Here is a 19675-nt window from a genome sequence, read left to right on the forward strand (position 1 = left end):
GAATTTTATCATGGGTCCCTGATCTGTACTACAAAGAAATGCATAATTATGGATATGAATGTAATTCTCTTCTTGGTGATAGGTACAGAAAGGTATAAATATTCAATATCCTCCTTTGCATATTTGGGTATTATTTTACACACTGGCTATTATTTTAATGAACTTTGCCCCCAAACAAGACTATATTTGGTTGGTCCGGGCCAAATCTGAACCAATCATAGACATCTATGATTTACAAGTTTGGACATCAAAGCAAAGCACAGTAGATCACAGTACAGTATAGTTCAGTACAGGAGAGTTCAGTACAGTAGAGTTCAGTACAATATTGTGAACCTAAACCTTTAATACTACAATTTGCCATTGTAGCCAATTGAATTGCAGAAATTCACTTTCCGATTAGGTAATGGAATTTTGAGATTGAATCACTTAATTCATTAACAAAATTGATATCAGTAAAAAAAAAATACCTTATTGATAGATCTACATTTTCTTGTTACTTCTGTGAACTTTCATTATTCGAAAATATCTTAAAGATATGTGGGTTTTTGGTAACGGAATTTCAAGGCACAAGGCAATGTTTCTTAAATTTACAGAACGCAGAAAAATGATCCTAAACTAAAATGTGTTGCTATGTCACGTTCGTTGTAAGAATTATCGGACAAAGGTGCAGCGTGATATGATTTCCACATGTTTATTAAACTGAAAGGCACAAAAACAATAAAGAATGAACGAAACGTGAAGACAATGGAGTGCTCACAGGCAACTACACATAAACAAGATCCCACCAACACAGGTGGGAAAAATAACTACTTAATTAAATATGATCCCCAATTAGAGACAACGATTACCAGCTGCCTCTAATTGGGAATCATACAAAACACCAACATAGAAAAAGAAACTAGAACACAACATAGACATAGATATACTAGATCACCCCTTAGTCACGCCCTGACCTACTACACCATAGAGAAACAATGGCTCTCTATGGTCAGGGCGTGACATGCTCTTAGTTGGCAGTGGTCTTTACTTCAACATTATTATGTTTTGATATATTTCTAATACATTTTCAGACTTTTTTAAATTCCTAATTTTAAGGACACAAAATGGTTGAAAAATGTATATATGCCTTCTTTTCTCAAAAATAGCTTTCATTTGACACCCAATTTGACATGCTCCTATGAACTTCACATGTTGGTGCTCATGGGTCCTATTACATGGAAACGACCTTGAGCTATCTGTTCGATCAAGATTCACAGGGACCTTAATCGAACAACTCAAACCCCACCAGTCCTCACATTCTCACAGAGCATAACTCATCCACTAGAACTCATCCATCAGATCTCCAGAACTCATCCATCAGAACTCCAAAACTAATCCATCAGAACTCATCCACTAGAAATCATCCATCAGAACATCTCCATCAGAACTCATCCACCAGAAATCAGCCCATGTTACTCACTACTCACCCCATCTTATCACACAAACAGTACAAGTACAACCCAAGTACAACAATACTGCATCCCTCTGTGTACTAAAGGTTAAGGAAAAGATAAGAAGAGAGGGACTTACTCTTGCGTCTCCATGGTAACAGCAACTTCACACCTTTTAGTAGAACTCCAGCAGTCTGAGGGATGAAGGCCATGATAGAGACCAGTACTGTATAACCTTAACCCTAACTATACCAATACATGTATACACTTCTGTACTCTGTATTGTATATCAGTACACTCTATCTATCTTACTCTTTACCTCTCTCTTTCTCCCTGTCTCTTCCTCTCTCCTGGTCTGTGCTGGTCGTTGGGAGTCTGTTGGCGTCATTTGAAGGCTGACCAGGCAGCCCATTATGCCTCAGATAATACATCTGGTCACGTAGCACAGTTCCAGTCAGCCCTCTGGCCCAGGGTGTGTGCACTTGAGAGAGCGAGAGAGAGAGAGAGAGAGAAAGAGAGAGTGTGTGTGTGTGTGTGTGGATGGGATTCTGCCAGCAAGTACTGTACCTTATAATTTGTGCTTGTCAATAAAGTGTTTTGCAATTACAGAGATTGAATTACACAGGTAAAGTAGTGGAATACTACAGCAAAGGAAAGCTTAGAGAAATGTAGGGTTCTCCTTTTTTCAGCATCATTTTTTATTTACTCCGGTCTGAATTAGCTAAAGAGATGGAAACTCTTTACCCAGGTGGAAACTCTTTACCCAGGTGGAAACTCTTTACCCAGGTGGAAACTCTTTACCCAGGTGGAAACTCTTTACCCAGGTGGAAACTCTTTACCCAGGTGGAAACTCTTTACCCAGGTGGAAACTCTTTACCCAGGTGGGAAGGCTGGGGGGGGGGGATTACAGATGTCTCACTTTGCTCACAATAGCTCTCTATTGCCCTCTGTCATCTGGGAACCTGAATGCCCCACGGCAGCTCACCCAACATACACACCAACACAGGTTGACATAAAAACGACTATGTTTTAACGACAAGCTGTTGACCTGTTTACCTTGTCCTACCCCCTACAGGTGTGCTGCCAAAATATGCAGCTCAAGGTTAGATATTACAGCTAGAGGTACTCACACACACACACACACACACACACACACACACACACACACACACACACACACACTAGCCCGGGGAGATGGGATGTAGTGTGTGTAATTGTGATCTGGCCCACGCAGGGTAATCATAGCCATATGGCCACCAGGGCTGAGTCACTCACATACTGCTCCGTCTCTAGCCAAAACACACGCACACACACACAGGGTGACATTATTACCTACGTAATGAGGAAAATCAGTTGATGAAATGGACCCTATCATCTCAAGTCAAAGAATGTCTGGATTTTTTGGGGGTCTTTTCGGCTAACTCTGCCTTGTGTTCCCTTGAGGGTACCCATACACAAACCACGTTTAGAAAAAACATGTTTACTATTAACCTCAAACTGCCACAATTCATGACCCACTATCCAAAAAATGTCATCTTTCCAGTACTAATATAAACCATAGACTGTCCCAGTCCACAGCTCATTAGGCACAGAGAAGAGTGCGAGAGGACAGAGAGACTAGGCACACATGCAGAGCTATTTCTGCCCCACATCTCCCAAACCACCAACACACACACCTGATGATAGGGAGAAATCAGGTCATGCTCATTTACTACGTATGTTTGGGTTAGGGCGCATTAGCATGGCCCAGTGTGACAGTGCCAGCTTATGTGAGTACCGTGTTATGGAGACTAATTACTGGGTCTCACTCACACACACACACACACACACACACACACACACACACACACACACACACACACACACACACACACACACACACACACACACACACACACACACATATGTTTGGGTTAGGGCGCATTAGCATGGCCCAGTGTGACAGTGCCAGCTCATGTGAGTACCATATTATGGAGACTAATTACTGGGTTTCACACACACATGGACACACATGGACACACATGGACACACACACACACACACACACACACACACACACACACACACCTGAATTATAGCCAATAGAGTCCACCATTTATCGGACAGCTGAATGATATAGTCTTCATGCCGCACATAGACAGACGTTCCTGCCTTGAATAACAACCAGAAACATTCCCTTTTTTAATATTTTTTATTATCTCTTTCCCTTCTTCCCCTACAGTTATCACTACCCCGGCCTGAATCACCACCTTCTACACCTACTTCTGCCCCAGAACATGCTACAGCCCAAGCCTGACTATCCTTTACCGAAACTCTACAGTTACCCCTATCTCTACCTCCTACCCTTCCCTGTCCCTGGAGCTTATCCTCATCCTAATCGCAACCTACCCCTGTCGCCAAACCTAATCCATGTCCCTAACCCTCTCCCTAACCCGAAGCTCCTACTTCTGTCCCCAGCCCATAACCTTGCCTATTCTCCTCCCCCTATCCCCTGTCTCATATCCATCCCTCAGACCCCTGTATCTTACCTTCTGAGGAGAAATCAATGAGCTCCAGGAAGTGCATCAGTTTGAGGGAGCTACAGACCACCAGGAGTATCCCCAAGGTTTGCAATCCCTCCATCTCCCACACTTCACGGAAAAACAACTGCATCTTGACACACTGTCCCAGAGAGAGAGAGAGAGAGAGATCTCTCCCTTCCCTCTTTCTTTTTCTCCTTCCCTCGGTCTATCCGTGTCAATCCAAGAGAGCTCACCTTAGCTCAGACCCCCTTCGGTCCCTCAAAGTCGCATTTATATCTCTGTCCAACTTGATCTCTCTCTCTCTTGTTCAGTCTCCCACTATCTGCCAGTAGAAAGCCATGGTACGTCCACTCAGGTCAGAAGTGATGACGATGTAGAGTTTCACTCTCTCTGTCCCCTACTCTGTCTGTAGTAGGTAGTATTGACATTGCAGAGTTGACTCGGTCCATAGTAACAGACCTGTCAAGAACAGCTCACAGGTGGTTGTCTGTCAAAGGTATAGAGAAGGTCCTCTGTAACTCAGCCATACGGGTTGGTCCTCTGTAACTCAGCCAATCGTCCGTTACTTCTAACGATCGTTATCTGAACTAAGAAGAACTCTCCAATATCATTAGGTAGTTAACCAGAGTAAAGAGGGGATCATAGTCCTCTGTAGATCTAAGCTATATCAAAGGTTAATGATTTTACTCTATTTGGGCTATTTACAGATGGGCTGTGTACAGCTGCAGCGATCGGTAAGTTGCTCTGACAGCTGATGCTTAAAGTCAGTGAGGGAGATATGTCTCCAGCTTCAGTTATTTTTGGAATTCGTTCCAGTCATTGGCAGCAGAGAACTGGAAGGAAAGGCGGCCAAAGAGGTGTTGGCTTTGGGGATGACCAGCGAAATATACCTGCTGGAGCGTGTGCTACGGGTGGGTGTTGCTATGGTGAGCAGTGAGCTGAGATAAGGCAGAGCTTTACCTAGCAAAGATTTATAGATGACCTGAAGCCAGTGGGTTTGGCTACGAATATGTAGCGAGGACCAGCCAACGAGAGCATACAGGTCGCAGTGGTGGGTAGTATATGGAGCTTTGGTGACAAAACGGATGGCAACTGTGATAGACTGCATCCAATTTGTCGAGTAGAGTGTTGGAGGCTATTTTATAAATGACATCGCCGAAGTCAAGGATCGGTAGGATAGTCAGTTTTACGAAGGTATGTTTGGTGCATGAGTGAAGGAAGCTTTGTTGCGAAATAGGAAGCCGATTCTAGATTTCATTTTGGAATGGAGATGCTTAATGTGAGTGTGGAAGGAGAGTTTACAGTCTAGCCAGACACCTAGGTATTTACAGTTGTTGACATATTCTAAGTCAGAACCGTCCAGAGTAGTGAGAGTCTCTGTCACGGCAGATTTGCTCCTCTTCCTCTGAAGAGGTGAAACAAGGATCCTTATTGCCTTATGCGGCGTGGTAAATGTCCATGGTATTTAATATGAAAACTCAACATGAACACAAATACAAAACAACAAAGTGAACTGGCAACGAAACAGTCTCGTGTGGCACAAACACAGACACAGGAAACAATCACCCACAAAATACACACAGAACATGGTTTCCTAAATATCGTTCCCAATCAGAGACAACGATAAGCACCTGCCTCTAATTGAGAACCAATCTAGGCAACCATAGACTTACATAAACACCTAGAAAGGAAACAGCCCTATAAACATACAAAAGCCCTAGACAAGACAAAACACATACATCACCCATGTCACACCCTGACCTAACCAAAATAACAAGGAAAACAAAGAACACTAAGGTCAGGGTGTGACAGTCTCATAGCAAAGGGTCTCATAGCAAAGGGTCTGAATGCTTATGTAAATATGGTATTTCAGTTTTTATTTTTAATACATTTGCAAACATTTTTTAACCTGTTCTCACTTTGTCATTTTGTGTAGATTGATGAGGGAAAAAATTTATGTAATTCCTTTTAGAATAAGCCTGTAACGTAACAAAAAACGTGGAAAAAGTCAAGGGGTCTGAATACTTTGCGAATGCACTGTATAGTGTGCTGCTGATGTCTTACAGTTGTTTGCTTGTGATGTTGATCATGTCATTGTCAAGCCAAAGCCAATTTTCTACATGGATTCAATTTCCATCTATTCTCAGTGATAGTGACAGGTCTGTGATATGAAGGTCATGTGGTGCCATGTAGAGAACATCTTGTTTGTCTGCTTACCTGCGAGAGCGAGATCTGAGAGGTTCTCTGGATCTGACTGCTGCAGGTTTGATGCATGTTCCAAATGACAGTTTGGAAGTCGAGCAAACTGAGAAACCTTTTCCTTTTCAAACCGAGTTGTCTTTATACTGCAACCTTTTATGCTCAGACTGAAGAGACAACAATAGGATCATTATTTTCTATATCTTGATTGCGTGTCTGTCTGTATGTGTGCGTGCGTGTCCTGATATCCTGAGAATGTCCTCCATTTCACTGTAACTAGCTCAGTTAAATGAGCGGTCTGTCTGTCAGTCAGGACACATTCTAGAGACATGCGTTCAATAGCTCCCATTCCATGTCATACTAACACACACACACACACACACATGCACGCACACACACATTCTTGACCTGGATCAGGTCCTTCGTAGATTCTGAGCTTATTGCAAATGGCTGGGATAATCAAATACAACGTTGTGTCTGATGAAGATCCTGCTGAAATGAACTCATATTCCAAAACAGGCTCCTCTGCTCTAGCTCCTCACTGTGTAAAAGCAATTATTCATTCATCACTGTATTCTCTACCTTACAGGAGGTGGCGACGGGAAGAGAAAAGCTGGAAGATTGTTAGTTTAAATATGGAACAAGTGGGAATTGAACTGGAAACTGGAGGGCTGGTAGTTTCAGATGCCAGGTAAAATCTACTACCATTAGGTAGACCAGCATCTTACTATGAACACCTACAGTAACTGTAAGATAATGATATGTGAATACCTGGTCCTCCATCTCTGTCTAAACACAGCTTGAGGCAGCAGAAATGTTGACATTATTCCCCACGCCCTGTCTGACACGGACCTGTATCCCTCTGTCTATTTCAATCCTGTACCGTCTGTCTTGGTTTGATGACTGCTGCGTCCCTGTAGGTGTGTCTGTTGGCCTGCTGAGTAGTAGGTAGGGCAGGACGGACACACACACAAACACACACACAGACAGGCTTAGACAGCCCTAGATAGAAAAAAAAAGGGTTGCGAAAGGGTTCTTTGCAGAGGGATAGGGTTCTACCAAGAACTGTTTTCATCTGAAGAACCCTTTTTGGAAGTAGAGGGTTCTTTGTAAGGCAAAGGGTTTTTACCTAAAAAATTTTACATCCTAAGAACTGTTTTTTTTTGGGAAGAAAGGGCTCTTTGATTACTTAAGAAGGAAGGCAATAAGGATTCTTTCATAAAGAGTTTATTTCTAACGATTTTTTGTTTGTTTGCATATCCTTGTATTTTTAATTTGTGTGATCGTCCTTATCTATTAGTTTATCAGTGTTCTGTTACTTTTCATGTTTTGTGTTTTTTGTGGACCCCAGGAAGAGCACCTGCTGCTTCTGAAAAAGCTGATTCAAAAAAACGAATAATAAAGAAATAAAGGCTAATAAGGCTGGTGGAACTGTTTATAGAGGGTTCTGGGAAGAACACTGCGAAGATAAAAGGTTTCTTGGTAGATCTGTTTATAGAGGGTTCTGGGAGGAACCCTTCAAATATGAAAGGGTTCTTGGTAAAACCGTTTATAGAGAGTTCTGGGAAGAACCCTTCAAAGATGAAAGGGTTCTTGGTAAAAACCGTTTATAGAGAGTTCTGGGAAGAACCCTTCAAAGATGAAAGGGTTCTTGGTAAAACCGTTTATAGAGAGTTCTGGGAAGAACCCTTCAAAGATGAAAGGGTTATTGGTAAAACCGTTTATAGAGAGTTCTGGGAAGAACCCTTCATAGATGAAAGGGTTCTTGGTAAAATAATTTATAGAGGGTTCTAGGCATAACCCTTCATATAGGTTTCTAGATAAACAACATTTACAGAGGGAACCCTACATAGAGGTTTCCCTATGGGGACAAACTGAAGAACACTATATGGTTCTACCTTCTTTTCTAATCAGCCAAACTGTGTATTAGTTATGATGAGGAAAACTTTGCCTGTGGCCAGACAGTTGAAACACCTCCAGATGTAGACTTCTACCTTTGGAATTATCCCTCTGAAAAGATAATAAGCTAATTCAAATATCTAGCTGTGTGTGTGTTTCCATGTGTGTGTGTGTGTGTGTGTGTGTGTGTGTGTGTGTGTGTGTGTGTGAGTGAGTGAGTGAGTGAGTGAGTGAGTGAGTGAGTGAGTGAGTGTGTGTGTATACTGTAGGTGAGTGAAAGAGGGAGGCATTGACGAATGGCACTCAAAATTGGGTAGCATGTTTCCAATTACTGTGAGTAAATGAAAGGGGAGATAATTTGCATAGATCATTAGCTTAGGGGATATAAACATTTTAAAAAAGGGATCTGAAACAAAAACAGATTAATTACAATAACTACACCCTTTTGGCATGAACTACAACAACGGACAAATCTGACTACAAAGTAGGAAAAATCTTCACTGTATTCAAAACAGAACCATGTTCGCACACACACATGCACTGACCTGGCAGCATTGAAGGATCTGCTTTGAGGATGTTGTCTTTTTAGTCACATTATCAAAGTTTTGTTGAAGCCTCCTTTCGAAGCCAAAATACAGCATTACCTGTACCGTATTCTGCTCAAACGATGTTATTCTTGCTCATTGGTACCTCATTTTAATAATGCATAATAAACTAGTCAGTACAGTCATTAAACAATTCATGATTGGAATTCACTAACATTCCTCCAGAGGGCAGTGTTGTATCAGTCAAACGGAGCATTATCATTAACATTTGTATGTCTAAATTCTACCTCCTTTCTTTTTTTCTTTCTTTCTTTCTTTCTTTCTTCCTGCCTGCCTGCCTGCCTGTCTGTCTGTCTCCCCTCCCTTTCTGTAATTGTCCTTCATTCAGATTGTGACTGCGCAGACAAACAGTGGGAAGGTAATGAAGGATTATTAGCTATAAAAAGACATGCACGCACACACACACGCACACAGCACAGAACTTCACAGTATGGTCTCCGGTTATTACTGAAACGATTTATACATAAATATTATGTGGTGTTAATGTTATGATTATCATCAACATCATAACCATTTTTACTTTTTACATTTTTTATTGAACCTTTATTTAACCAGGCAAGTCAGTTAAGAACAAATTCTTATTTACAATGACGGCCTACTCTACACTGAGTAAACCAAACATGAGCATTGGCAGTAGAATGGCCCGTACTGAAGAGCTCAGTGACTTTCAATGTGGCACCTTCATAGGATGTCACCTTTCCAATTCATCAGATTTCTGCCCTGCTAAAGCTGCCTCGGTCAACTGTAAGTGATGTTATTAATGCAGCTTCAGGGAACAGAGCTGGGGAACAGATAAATATAGGGGAGGTAATAAACAGGTGATTGAGTCCAGGTGAGTCCAATAATCGCCGATGCACATGACGGGAGGAAGGCAGGTGTGCGTACTGATGGTGGCAGGAGTGCGTAATGCTGGGGTAGTGACAGTTACTATGAAGTGGAAACATCTAGGAGCCAAAACGGTTCAGCCGCAAAGTGGTAGGGCATGCAAGCAGACAGAACGGGACCACTGAGTGCTGAAAATTGCTCCTCGGTTGCAACACTCACTACCGAGTTCCAAACTAACCTCTGGAAGCATTGTCAGCACAAGCACTGTTCGTCGGGAGTTCATGAAATGGGTTTCCATTGCCGAGCAGCCGCACACAAGCCTAAGATCACCACTCCCAATGCCAAACGTTGGCTGGAGTGGTGTAAAGCTCGTCACCATTGGACTCTGGAGCAGTGGAAAAGCATTTTCTGGAGTGATGAATCACACTCCACCATCTGGCAGTCAGACAAATTAATCTGGGTTTGGCGGATGCCAGGAGAACCCTACCTGCCCCAATTCCTAGTGCCAACTGTAAAGTTTGGTGGAGGAGGAATAATGGTCTGGGGCTGACACACACACACACACACACACACACACACAGGACAGGACCAACGATACTCCATATCTGAATCATGTTACTTTCCTACACCAATCTGAACACTCTGCCAGCCTCACAACTTCCTACACCACTCTGAATAGAATCTGCCAGGCTCACAATCTTCCTCAACGTACAAATGAGCAATAGATACACTTTTGCCAACTCACATTCAAGGAGTGGGGAGAGGAGGAAAGGAAGAGGGGTGGAGGAGTAATGAATGAGAGGTCCTTTGGCTGTGTGCCCGGGATGAGGTAAAAATTAATTGATTTATTTGGAAATCAAACGAGAGAGAGAGAGAGAGAATGGGAGAGACAGAGAGAAAGAGGAAGGAGGGAGAGAGGTGGAGAGAGTGAGACGAATATAACATTCTCTCAGAGTAACAAGTTATCAAAAGGATTGAAGATCAGCTCACTCAGTGTGTGTGTGTGTGTGTAGGTGATGTGTAAGTGTGTGTGTGTGTGTGTGTGTATGTGTGTGTTATCGTGGCCCTCCAGCCCCCAGTCAGCAGAGCAACAGTGCATCAATACGACCTGTTCCCCTTTTCACTGACAGAATTACAGTAAAGGATGCCACACAGGCAACACACACAAGTCTCTGTCCAAATCCGTCTGATCGGCATGAAGTAGTTAGGGGCTAAATGTTGATTTGGAAAGGGAGATCACACAAGGCATCCTTTCATTCATGCATTATACCTCTGCTCGATCTGACTAAAATAATTGAGATCGAAAAACTTGTCTATAAAGGTGGTAATTGTGATCATATACAGTGTGCTGGCCTTTCTGTTCTTTTAATGTATACTTTATTAGCACAGCACCTAAGTTTTTGTGTGTATAACCAAACTGTTTTTTTTTGTACAGACGCAGGATCTTAATTTGATCCGTCTTTTGTTGCTGAGAATTTTCCTGCATCTCAGTAGATGTAGATGAGCTTCATGATTGACATAAATTCACTGAAAACGCGCAATAACACATGGTTATATTGACAAGATTGCACTTTGTCAGAGATATGTGTATAGGTGGCAGGGAAGTCAGGCGCAGGAGAGTCCAACGGAGTGTAAAATGGAGTCTTTTAATAACTGTCCAAGTAACATGCTCCATAACACTAATAAGAAAAATGAATATAAACAAATATGGGTACGAAGACCCGTCGCGCACCTATACAAAACACTACACTGACAATAAACAATCTCTGACAAAGACATGAGGGGAAACAGAGGGTTAAATACACAACAGGTAATGAATGGGATTGAAAACATGTGTGTGGGAAGACAAGACAAAACCAATGGAAAATGCAGCCAAATTTTGGCCAGCTAATAGCCTAATCACCGATGAAGCAACATTATGGACTAAACATTAAAATACTTTTGCTGCAGAATGTTTTTACTGCGCCAATATTGGTCAAATTAAGATCTTACATCTGTGTCTTTTCTCTCCAATATACAGTGCCTTGCAAAAGTATTTGGCCCCCTTGAACTTTGCGACCTTTTGCCACATTTCAGGCTTCAAACATAAAGATATAAAACTGTCTTTTTTTGTGAAGAATCAACAACAAGTGGGACACAATCATGAAGTGGAACGACATTTATTGGATATTTCAAACTTTTTTAACAAAGCAAAAACTGAAAAATTGGGCGTGCAAAATTATTCAGCCCCTTTACTTTCAGTGCAGCAAACTCTCTCCAGAAGTTCAGTGAGGATATCTGAATGATCCAATGTTGACCTAAATGACTAATGATGATAAATACAATCCACCTGTGTGTAATCAAGTCTCCGTATAAATGCACCTGCACTGTGATAGTCTCAGAGGTCCGTTAAAAGCGCAGAGAGCATCATGAAGAACAAGGAACACACCAGGCAGGTCCGAGATACTGTTGTGAAGAAGTTTAAAGCCGGATTTGGATACCAAAATATTTCCCAAGCTTTAAACATCCCAAGGAGCACTGTGCAAGCGATAATATTGAAATGGAAGGAGTATCAGACCACTGCAAATCTACCAAGACCTGGCCGTCCCTCTAAACTTTCAGCTCATACAAGGAGAAGACTGATCAGATATGCAGCCAAGAGGCCCATGATCACTCTGGATGAACTGCAGAGATCTACAGCTGAGGTGGGAGACTCTGTCCATAGGACAACAATCAGTCGTATATTGCACAAATCTGGCCTTTATGGAAGAGTGGCAAGAAGAAAGCCATTTCTTAAAGATATCCATAAAAAGTGTTGTTTAAAGTTTGCCACAAGCCACCTGGGAGACACACCAAACATGTGGAAGAAGGTGCTCTGGTCAGATGAAACCAAAATGGAACTTTTTGGCAACAATGCAAAACGTTATGTTTGGCGTAAAAGCAACACAGCTCATCACCCTGAACACACCACCCCCACTGTCAAACATGGTGGTGGCAGCATCATGGTTTGGGCCTGCTTTTCTTCAGCAGGGACAGGGAAGATGGTTAAAATTGATGGGAAGATGGATGGAGACAAATACAGGACCATTCTGGAAGAAAACCTGATGGTGTCTGCAAAAGACCTGAGACTGGGACGGAGATTTGTCTTCCAACAAGACAATGATCCAAAACATAAAGCAAAATCTACAATGGAATGGTTCAAAAATAAACATATCCAGGTGTTAGAATGGCCAAGTCAAAGTCCAGACCTGAATCCAATCGAGAATCTGTGGAAAGAACTGAAAACTGCTGTTCACAAATGCTCTCCATCCAACCTCACTGAGCTCGAGCTGTTTTGCAAGGAGGAATGGGAAAAAATGTGTCACGCCCTGACCATAGTTTACTTTGTATTTTCTATGTTTTGATTGGTCAGGGTGTGATCTGAGTGGGTATTCTATGTTTCATGTCTTGTTTGTCTATTTCTATGTTCAGCCTGATATGGTTCTCAGTCAGAGGCAGGTGTTCGTCATTGTCTCTGATTGGGAACCATATTTAGGTAGCCTGGGTTTCACTGTGTGTTTGTGGGTGATTGTTCCTGTCCTATGTGTCCCTGTGTTCACACTATATAGGCTGTTAGGGTTTCGTTACGTTTTGTAGTATTGTATTGGAGATTCGTGTTTCGTATTATTAATAAACATGGATCGTAAACCACACGCTGCATTTTGGTCCGACTCTCCTTCGTATGAAGACGAAACTCATTACAGAATCACCCACCACCAACGGACCAAGCGGCGTGTCAACAGGCAGCAGCAGCAGCAAAAAGAGGAGTTACGTTGTAAGGATTTCTGGACATGGGAGGAAATCCTCGACGGGAGAGGACCCTGGGCTAAACCAGGGGAGTATAGCCGCACCAAGGTGCAGCCGAAGAAGGAACAGAGGCAGCAGGAGCAGCAGCAGCCGCAGTGGGAGAGAGCGTCATGGGAGTATGAATTAGATAATGGTGGACCATGGGCTCAACCGGGAGAATATCGCCGTCCCAAGGAAGAACTGGAGGCGGCGAAAGCTGAGAGGCGCAAATATGAGGAAGTAGCACGACGGAGCGGATGGAAGCCCGAGAGTAAGCCTCAAAAATTTACTGGGGGGGGGCTAACAGGGAGTATGGCTACGCCAGGTCGCAGACCTGAGCCAACTCCCCCTGTTTATCGTGAGGAGCCAAGGAGGAGACCAGAACCGGTGTTGGAGGTAAGCGAAGCAGAGACTGTGAAGGAGTTAATGGAGAAATTGGAGGAGAGTGAAATGAGGGAGTTGCTGTGTTGGTGCTTTAAATATGATATTCGCCCGAAGGAGCGTGTCGGGGATTTATTGGCACCTGGGTCAGTGCTCTCTACTCGTCCTGAGGTGCGTGCTAGTCAGCTGGTGAAGACAGTGCCAGTCTCACGCACCAGGCCTCCTGTGTACCTCCCTAGCCTTGCATGTCCTGTGCCAACACCGCTCTCAAGATCTCCAGTACGCCTTCACGGTCTAACCCATCCTGTGCCACCTCCACACCCCAGCCCTCCGGTAGCAGCTCCCCGCACTAGGCTTCCTGTGCGTGTCCTCGGCCCAGTACCACCAGTGCCAGCACCACGCATCAGGCCTACAGTGCGCCTCGCCTGTTTAGCGCTGTCGGAGCCTTCCTCCTCTCCAGCGCTGTCGGAGTCTCTCACCTGTTCAGCGCTGCCAGAGCCTTCCTCCTCTTCAGCGCTGTTGGAGTCTCCCGCCGGTTTAGCGCTGTCAGAGCTTTCCGCCTCTACAGCGTTGCCGGAGTCTCCCGCCTGTTCAGAACTGCCAGTTAGCATAGAGCTGCCAGTTAGCATAGAGCTGCCAGTTAGCATAGAGCTGCCAGTTAGCATAGAGCTGCCAGTTAGCATAGAGCTGCCAGTTAGCATAGAGCTGCCAGTTAGCATGGAGCTGCCAGTCTGCAAGGAGCTGCCAGTCTGCAAGGAGCTGCCAGTCTGCAAGGAGCTGCCAGTCTGCAAGGAGCTGCCAGTCTGCAAGGAGCTGCCAGTCTGCAAGGAGCTGCCAGTCTGCAAGGAGCTGCCAGAGCTGCCTGTCTGCAGGATGCCGCCAAAGCTGCCAGTCTGCAAGGAGCCGCCAAAGCTGCCAGTCTGCAAGGAGCCGCCAGAGCTGCCAGTCTGCAAGGAGCCGCCAGAGCTGCCAGTCTGCATGGAGCAGCCAGGGCCGCCAGTCAGCATGGAGCAGCCAGGGCCGCCAGTCAGCATGGAGCAGCCAGGGCCGCCAGTCAGCATGGAGCAGCCAGGGCCGCCAGTCAGCATGGAGCAGCCAGTCAGCATGGAGCAGCCAGTCAGCATGGAGCAGTCAGTCAGCATGGAGCAGCCAGAGCAGCCAGAGCTGCCAGTTAGCAGGGAGCAGCCAGGGCCGCCAGTTAGCAGGGAGCAGCCAGGGCCGCCAGTCAGCATGGAGCAGCCAGGGCCGCCAGTCAGCATGGAGCAGCCAGAGCAGCCAGGGCCGCCAGTCAGCATGGAGCAGCCAGAGCAGCCAGAGCTGTCAGTCAGCATGGAGCAGCCAGAGCAGCCAGGGCCGCCAGTCAGCATGGAGCAGCCAGAGCTGCCAGTCAGCATGGAGCAGCCAGAGCAGTCTGCCAGCATGGAGCAGCCAGAGCTGTCAGTCAGCATGGAGCAGCCAGAGCAGCCAGTCTGTGTCGACCAGTCTCTTCCAGATCTGCCAGTCGTCCAGACTCTTCCAGATCTGCCAGTCGTCCAGACTCTTCCAGATCTGCCAGTCGTCCAGACTCTTCCAGATCTGCCAGTCGACCAGACTCTTCCAGATCTGCCAGTCGACCAGACTCTTCCAGATCTGCCAGTCGACCAGACTCTTCCAGATCTGCCAGTCGACCAGACTCTTCCAGATCTGCCAGTCGACCAGACTCTTCCAGATCTGCCCGTCGTCCAGACTCTTCCAGATCTGCCAGTCGTCCAGACTCTTCCAGATCTGCCAGTCGTCCAGACTCTTCCAGATCTGCCAGTCGTCCAGACTCTTCCAGATCTGCCAGTCGTCCAGACTCTTCCAGATCTGCCAGTCGTCCAGACTCTTCCAGATCTGCCAGTCGACCAGACTCTTCCAGATCTGCCAGTCGACCAGACTCTTCCAGATCTGCCAGTCGACCAGACTCTTCCAGATCTGCCAGTCGACCAGACTCTTCCAGATCTGCCAGTCGACCAGACTCTTCCAGATCTGCCAGTCGACCAGACTCTTCCAGATCTGCCAGTCGACCAGACTCTTCCAGATCTGCCAGTCGACCAGACTCTTCCAGATCTGCCAGTCGTCCAGACTCTTCCAGATCTGCCAGTCGTCCAGACTCTCTCAGATCTGCCAGTCGTCCAGATTCTCCCAGATCTGCCAGTCGACCAGATTCTCCCAGATCCGCCAGTCGACCAGATTCTCCCAGATCCGCCAGTCGACCAGATTCTCCCAGATCCGCCAGTCGACCAGATTCTCCCAGATCCGCCAGTCGACCAGATTCTTCCAGATCTGCTAGTCGACCAGGATCTGCTGAAACCGCCAGCCAGCCAGGTTCTGGTAGTTTCTACTACCTGCCTGGGCTTCCTCTCAGTGCTGAGCTTCTTCTCAGTGCTGAGCTTCCTCTCAGTGCTGAGCTACCCATCTGTCCCGAGTTACCTCTGTCCCGAGCTGTCCCTCTGTCCCATGTTATCATTGTGGTGGGTAACCTATTTAGGGACGTTTAGGAGGGGGATTAAAACTGTCATGGAGTGGGGTCCACGTCCAGCGCCAGAGCCGCCACCGCGGACAGATGCCCACCCAGACCCTCCCCTATAGGTTCAGGTTTTGCGGCCGGAGTCCGCACCTTGGGGGGGGGGGGGTACTGTCACGCCCTGACCATAGTTTACTTTGTATTTTCTATGTTTTGATTGGTCAGGGTGTGATCTGAGTGGGTATTCTATGTTTCATGTCTTGTTTGTCTATTTCTATGTTCAGCCTGATATGGTTCTCAGTCAGAGGCAGGTGTTCGTCATTGTCTCTGATTGGGAACCATATTTAGGTAGCCTGGGTTTCACTGTGTGTTTGTGGGTGATTGTTCCTGTCCTATGTGTCCCTGTGTTCACACTATATAGGCTGTTAGGGTTTCGTTACGTTTTGTAGTATTGTATTGGAGATTCGTGTTTCGTATTATTAATAAACATGGATCGTAAACCACACGCTGCATTTTGGTCCGACTCTCCTTCGTATGAAGACGAAACTCATTACAAAATGTCAGTCTCTCGATGTGCAAAACTGATAGAGACATACCCCAAGCGACTTACAGCTGTAATCGCAGCAAAAGGTGGCGCTACAAAGTATTAACTTAAGGGGGCTGAATAATTTTGCACGCCCAATTTTTCAGTTTTTGATTTGTTAAAAAAGTTTGAAATATCCAATAAATGTCGTTCCACTTCATGATTGTGTCCCACTTGTTGTTGATTCTTCACAAAAAAATACAGTTTTATATCTTTATGTTTGAAGCCTGAAATGTGGCAAAAGGTTGCAAAGTTCAAGGGGGCCGAATACTTTCACAAGGCACTGTACACTAGGTGTATCAAACATTAGGAACAACTTCCTAATATTGAGTTTCACCCCCTTTTGACCTCAGAACCTTGTCAGGGCATGGATTCTACAAGGTGTCGGAAACGTTCTACAGAGATGCTGGCCCATGTTGACGCCAATGCTTCCCACAGTTGTGTCAAGTTGGCTGGATGTCCTTTGGGTGGTGGACCACTCTTGATACACATGGGAAACTGTTGAGTGTGAAAAACCCAGCAGCGTTGCGGTTACTGACACACTCAAAGCGGTGTGTCTGGCATCTACTATCCCCAAGTACAGGTGTGCCAACCTGTAGTGTCATACCCAAGAAAACTAAGAGGCTGTATTCGCTGCCAATGGTGTTTTAACAAAGTACTAAGTAAAGGGTCTGAATACCTACACTACCGGTCAAAAGTTTTAGAACATCTACTCATTCAAGGGGTTTTCTTTATTTTTTACTATTTTCTACATTGTAGAATAAATATAACAAATGATAATCACACTAAGCCCAAACCAGATGGGATGGCGTATCGCTGCAGAATGCTGTGGTAGGCATGTTGGTTAAGTGTGCCTTGAATTCGAAATAAATCACTGACAGTGTCACCAGCAAAGCACCCCCACACCATAACACCTCCTCCTCCATGCTTTACGGTGGGAAATACGCATGCGGAGATCAACCGTTCACCCACACCGCGTCTCACAAAGACACTGCGTTTGGAACCAAAAATCTCCAATTTGGACTCCAGACCAAAGGACAAATTTCCACCGGTCTAATGTCCATTGCTTGTGTTTCTTGGCCCAAGCAAGTATTTTTTCCTTATTGGTGTCCTTTAGTAGTGCTTTCTTTGCAGCAATTCAATCATGAAGGTCTGATTCACACAGTCTCCTCTGAACAGCTGATGTTGAGATGTGTCTGCTTCTTGAACTCTGTGAAGCATTTATTTGGGCTACAATTTCTGAGGCTGGGAACTCTAATGAACATATCCTCTGCAGCAGAGGTAACTGGGTCTTCCCTTCCTGTGGCGGTCCTCATGAGAGACAGTTTCATCATAGCACTTGACTGTTGTTGCACTTTAAAAAACGTTCAAAGTTCTTGAAATGTTGCGGATTGCCTGACCTTCATGTCTTAAAGTAATGATGGACTGTCGTTTCTTTTCGCTTATTTTGAGCTGTTCTTGCTATAATATGGTCTTGGTATTTTACCAAATAGGGCTATCTTATGTATACCATTCCTATACCAAGGAAAGAAATTCCACAAATTAATGTTTAACAAGGCACACCTATTAATTGAAATGCATTCCAGGTGACTACCTCAGAAGCTGGTTGAGAGAATTATAAGAGTGTGCAAAGCTGTCATCAAGGCAATGGGTGGCTATTTGGTTACTACATGATTCCATATGTGTTATTTCATAGTTTTGATGTCTTCACTATTATTCTATGATGCAGAAAATAGTAAATATTAAAGAAAAACCCTTGGATGAGTAGGTGTTCTAAAACTTTTGACTGGTAGTGTATGTAAACATGATTATTTTTATATATTTTTTTAAACAACTGAAAACCTGTTTTTGCTTTGTCATTATGGGGTATTGTGTGTAGATTGATAAGATTTTTTTTTAAATCAATTTGATAATAATGCTGTAACATAACAACATGTGAAAAAAGTCAAGGGGTCTGAATACTTTCCGAATGCACTGCACATGTATAAAAAAACTGCATTTTTCCTTCTCTCTCTGGTATACCTTCATATACTAAAGACCAGTGATAATTTGCATTGTTAATGCAAAGCCCCATGTAATGTAATGCAAAAAAGACAAAACAAAAGAGATCCCTATGTAATAGACAGCTGTAAATGCACATCAGACTTCCCCAATTTTGTAATTTTTTCATTTTTGTTTTTTAATTGAACCTTTATTTAATGCTAGGGCTGGGGTCCTTTTTTCTCAATTTCCGCCTGACTGACATAAACTTCCTGTTGCTCAGGCACTGAAGCCAGGATATGCATATAATTGGTACCATTGAAAAGAAAACACTTTGAAGTTTGTTGAAATATTAAAATAATGTAGGAGACTATATCACAATAGGTACGGTAGGAGACAATCCAAAGAAAAACAAACCGGAAACTTTTTTGTTTTGAGAGCCCATGCTCTTACAATGGAAAGTGTAGGGAAATAATGAAATCTAGCTCCCAGTATGCAATTCCTTTGGCTTCCATAGGTGTCAGCACTCTATGTTCAAAGTTTCAGGCTTGTTTCTTCCAAAACGAGTAAGAAATATGAGTTTTAGTACTGGGACACACTATTGAAAATTTGTGTTTGGGCGTGCGATGAAGACAAGACGCACCTGCTAATATCGGTTTCCTATTGAACGCACTTCTTTCCGTATGAAATATTATAGTTTGATTACATTTTAGGGTATCTGAGGAGTCAATAGAAATGTATTTTGACTTGTTTTAACAAAGTTTAGCGGTAGATGTTTGGATTCCTTTCTCTGCATGTTGAACGAGTGGTTAACTCAAATCGATGGCTCCAACTAAACTGACGTTTTGGGATATAAAGAAGGATTTTAATGTAACTTGTTGACTCTGAATCAGATTCCCTTTTCTACCTTGTTTTTTTTTGGCTAGAGTACTTGAAATTTCATACATGTGGTCCCTAAAGAG

The 19675-nt window shown here is 44.2% G+C and overlaps 1 protein-coding gene across 2 annotated transcripts in view; it reads right to left on the reverse strand.

Moving 5' to 3' along the window:
- Positions 1-19675, reverse strand: part of LOC110502255 (A-type potassium channel modulatory protein KCNIP2) — a 96630-nt gene that overhangs the window by 17949 nt on the left and 59006 nt on the right. The gene's annotated exons all lie outside the window — the stretch shown is intronic.

This window comes from Oncorhynchus mykiss, chromosome 23, assembly GCF_057628025.1.
Source record: "Oncorhynchus mykiss isolate SJ-2025 chromosome 23, ASM5762802v1, whole genome shotgun sequence".
In the NCBI taxonomy this organism is placed as follows: Eukaryota; Metazoa; Chordata; class Actinopteri; order Salmoniformes; family Salmonidae; genus Oncorhynchus; species Oncorhynchus mykiss.